This window comes from Rhinopithecus bieti, unplaced genomic scaffold, assembly GCF_001698545.2.
Source record: "Rhinopithecus bieti isolate Rb0 unplaced genomic scaffold, ASM169854v2 scaffold_6380, whole genome shotgun sequence".
NCBI lineage: Eukaryota > Metazoa > Chordata > Mammalia > Primates > Cercopithecidae > Rhinopithecus > Rhinopithecus bieti.
In genome coordinates, this window is record NW_016806642.1 from 8,486,686 (window position 1) to 8,490,998 (window position 4,313).

The 4,313-nt window shown below is 42.0% G+C and overlaps 1 long non-coding RNA gene across 1 annotated transcript in view; it reads left to right on the forward strand.

Moving 5' to 3' along the window:
* The first annotated feature begins 3,915 nt into the window (after nt 1–3,915).
* Nucleotides 3,916–4,313, forward strand: part of LOC108532912 (uncharacterized) — a 5,301-nt gene continuing 4,903 nt past the window's right edge. Inside the window, exons 1-2 of the long non-coding RNA XR_001886584.1 lie at nt 3,916–4,123; nt 4,224–4,290. This is a non-coding gene — a long non-coding RNA (uncharacterized LOC108532912). The remainder of the gene's footprint in view (nt 4,124–4,223; nt 4,291–4,313) is intronic.

The window sequence follows — 4,313 nt, forward strand, 5'->3', positions numbered from 1 at the left end:
TTTTACAATTGATAACATGAAAGTTTAGCACATAAATCATAAGTTGAAAATTAAAAAGCACTTCATTGATAGAGCAATTCCAGTATGGGAAAATCTGAAGATGTTACTATGATGTTTTATGTTACTTTAAAAATAAGAGCATAACCAATTAACTAAGAAAATACCATAGTTAATGTTTATACTATTCAGATATTTATTACTGTCATTAAACGAAGTGCCCATTCACTTTAGCAAAATGGTCTACAGCAGCAGCATATTAGGAATTTTACTAAACATTTTCTACAAGAAAGCTTTTTTTGTGATTTCTTTTTTGCTTAAAAAAAATCTATACCAAGAAAGTTCATAAAAATTAACTCTGTGGCCTGACTATAGTCTCTATGATGGTGAATCATGGTTCTACCTAGGATATCACAAAGAGTTTTAATTCAGATAGAATTTAGGGGAGTATTTCATGAGTTTAGGGCCTTGCCTAATGACCAACAAAGGCTTATTTGTTAGCTCTCATATGTTCATATGTGAATGTAAACATTTTGGTATCATTTTTATAGCTATAAGTCAGAATCACATCAAACTCTGAGGTCCTGGAATGTGGGTCTTTAAGAAGAAAGACAGTGGAAGTTTTGGTGCCTGGGAGACAGTATGGGTTTCCTTTGAGTTGGTAGGTAGACTGCCTTTCTGTGGACCTAGATGTTAACCTACTTCCATTTGTCTCTTCTGTAATGGCTGAATTAAAATATCCGACTGGGGTGGTGGCTCACACCTATAATCTCAGCATTTTGGGAGGTCGATGTGGGCGGATCACCTAAGGTCAGGAGTTCAAGACCAGCCTTGCCAACATGGTGAAACGCTGTCTCTTCTAAAACTACAAAAATTAGCTGTGTGTGGTGATGGGTGCCTGTAATTCCAGCTCCTCAACAGGCAGCAGCATGGCTATAATTTCTCCTAAAAAGGAGTAATTTTTCATATCATGGACAATGCAGGCCAATTTATCAAGTTGAACCCGGGAATCACTTCAACCCAGGAGGTAGAAGTTGCAGTGAGCCAAGATTGCGCCATTGCACTCCAGCCTGGGCGACACAGCGAGACTCTCTCTCAAAAAAAATGAAAAAATAAAAATAAATCCATCAAGTTATGGTAACATGAAAATTGTACAGTTTTACAAATAATGAGTTGTAACACAGTACCCCAAACACAGGACCAATTAAGTATGTTTCAAATGTTGGAGAAAATGAGGTTGGTGGTGGTGAGTTCATTTGGGCTCATTTTCACTATTTTAGAAGCACATTTTTAAAAAGCTGTCTTTTGGCCAGGCACGGTGGCTTACGCCTATAATCCAGGCACTTTGGGAGGCTGAGGTGGGCAGATCACTTGAGGTCAGGAGTTCGAGACCAGCCTGGCCAACATGGTAAAACCCTGTCTCTACTAAAAGTACAAAAATTAGCCGGGCATGATGGCACATGCTTGTATTCCCAGCTACTTGGGAGGCTGAGGTAGGAGGATTGCTTGAACCCAGGAGGCAGAGGTTGCAGTGAGCTGAGATTGCACCACTGCCCTCCAGCCTGGGCAACAGAATGAGACTAAGTAAAAAAAAAAAAAAAAAAAAAAGCTATCTTTCAACTCTGTTGTAATAGCTTACTCCACTGGGTATATATTCACGTTTAACTGAGATGGATTTTCACTGCATTGCTACATCTAGCTTTTAATTTCTCCTAAAAGTTTCTCCTAAAAGGAGTATTTTTTCATATCATGGACAATGCAGGCCAACTTTATCAAGTACATTAAGGTCATCAGTTTGGCCTCTTTCCAATCTCTCCCTTCTGTTCAAGGAAAATGGGGTCCTCTTGCCCCTGGTATCTGCAGGTTGGGATTTCATATAGCAATGAGGACTGCAGAACTAACGGGGAGGGATGGATCACACCCTTTCTTTCTTCTTGACAGTTACTCATTTGCAATCCGCTCTGCACTAAACCCTTTAAGGCTACGTATAAACTTTGGGAAAGTTACATCACTGTAAACAAAGATATGCTGCTTAAGTTATTATTATGCAATACTGTGTCATTACTCACACATTCACACTGCAATTATCTTCCCAATTTGACAGATACCACTGTGGCTCTGTAGGCAGCTTCAAGAGAAGTAAAAACCTAGGATAAATGTGTCAATGCCATCTTTACGAATGGAAACGTTTTCCCACCCCCTCAGAAAACATTCAGGTTTTGTCCTGCAAACAAAGTTGGGTGGCACAGCTGACCCCCAAGTCTTTGGAATCCCACTTTTTAAATGTAAATTATGTCTGGTATAATCCATATGCTCAGCTACAGAAAATAGCAGTTCAATAATATATGAAAGTAAAATTCTGGATATGTTTTTAAATAAACTCACAGGCATCAACACACATTTCTAGAAATTAATTTGTTAATTGGCCACCTTCCTCCAAAAATTAAAAAAAAAAGTATCTGTAACTATTGAGTTGTGTCTGCCCCAGGTGATCTCTACCAGGTCTGGTAAAGAGATTGCCTCTTGCTGCTGTTCAGCCACTGCATGGGTTGGTGTTTAAGAAGACAAATTAAACATATTCTGGACATATATTTATTAAAAATCTGATAACTAGACAAAAAGGATGTTTTAAAGGAAAAAAATTGCTAACTACTGTCAGAAGAAAAAGGCGAGTGAGAACAAATGACCCGCACAAGTGCCTATGACAATTTCTCTCCTTGGGCTGTTGCAGAGCTGACAAGGTGGGGGTTGGTGAGGGAGGGAGGGACAGAGGGAAGAAACAGATTAAAAGTGTCACCTCCGGCCAGGCGCGGTGGCTCACGCCTGTAATCCCAACACTTTGGGAGGCCGAGGCGAGTGGATCACCAGAGGTCAGGAGTTCGCGACCAGCCTGACCAACATGGTGAAACCCCGTCTCTACTAAAAATACAAAAAATTAGCCGGACGTGATGGTGGGCGCCTGTGATCTCAGCTACCTGGGAGGCTGAGGCAGGAGAATCGCTTGTACCCGGGAGGCGGAGGTTGCAATGAGCCGAGATCTTGCCATTGCACTCCAGCCTGGGCGACAAGAGCGAAACTCAGTCTCAAAAAAAAAAAAAGTGTCACCTCCCCATCTGCAAAGGTCTGGCCTCCCGAAAGCTCAGGAAACGGTGGTGGCTATTTTCATTTTTTTTTTTTTAAAGGGAATAAAGGGGAAATAAAACAGAAAAGATATATCTCCCTTTTTGCGCCAACAGCTCGACTCCTCTCCACAAAAACAAAACAAAACAAAACAAAACATATATATATATGTTAAATCACAGGTACAAAACCCAATCCACACGCATCCTGTGAAGCTTCTGCTGTCAACTCGATTCTATTTGGCGAGTTGCACTAAAGGAGATAGGATCTTGAAAAATCAATCCGTGCTCGCGCCCCCGCGCTGCGGCCGCCGCAGCCGCCGCAGTGGCCTCAAAATTAGCGGCTCCGAGGACATTTTTGCCGCAGTGCACGTCCGCCGTAACCACCAAGCACTCGGGTGAATAATGGAAGTACAGTGTGGAGACAATCAAGTTGATGTATCACGCAAAATAATTCACTGCTTCAGTCCAGTTCTTGGTCCTGTCACTTTAAATCACAAACGCGCGCATACACAGATCCATAGGCGCCCACACATGCACGGTACACGTGTGTGTGAGTGTGTGTGAGTGTGTGTGTGTATGTGTGCACGTGTGTGCGCGCGCGCGTCAGAGCCAAGTGGAATGATTCCAGATTGCTTCACGTATATGAAGGGGGGGAAAGAGCCCGTCACCCCAACCCCCTACCCCAACTTTTGCAGCCTGGACAAGTGGTCTGTAATGCAGCTTGGCGCAAAATAAAGTCTGAACAAAACTAGACTGTGAGACTAGCACGTCCTAGAGTGGAACTGACTGAGGTTAACGCAGAATCTGTGAGGACTCTACAGACTCGGATCATTTGCAGGCAAACTAAAATTCCCTTTTTTAAAAAAGAAAAAGTCATTAATTGGGTTCTGATCTAAAATACTGCTCTTAAAATGCGCTCACATGTTGAAGACTCTGAGTTTGCACGTTCTCGAGTAAACATCTGGTGAAGACATTCCAGGAACACATCTGAAAGGAAGAAAGGAGTAAGACAGCCCCTTCTTTATGTATCTTGGGCCAAAAAAGGGTTGCTAAAACTTTTTTTTAAGTGTGCTTTTAGTCTAAATACTTTTTATCAACTCTAAGGAGCAGTGTGGTTGGAGGGAAGTAGACTGAACTGAGTGAATTGGAAATACGGAGTTCTGGCTTCCTTGTAAGTTCCGGCAAGTCTTTCTT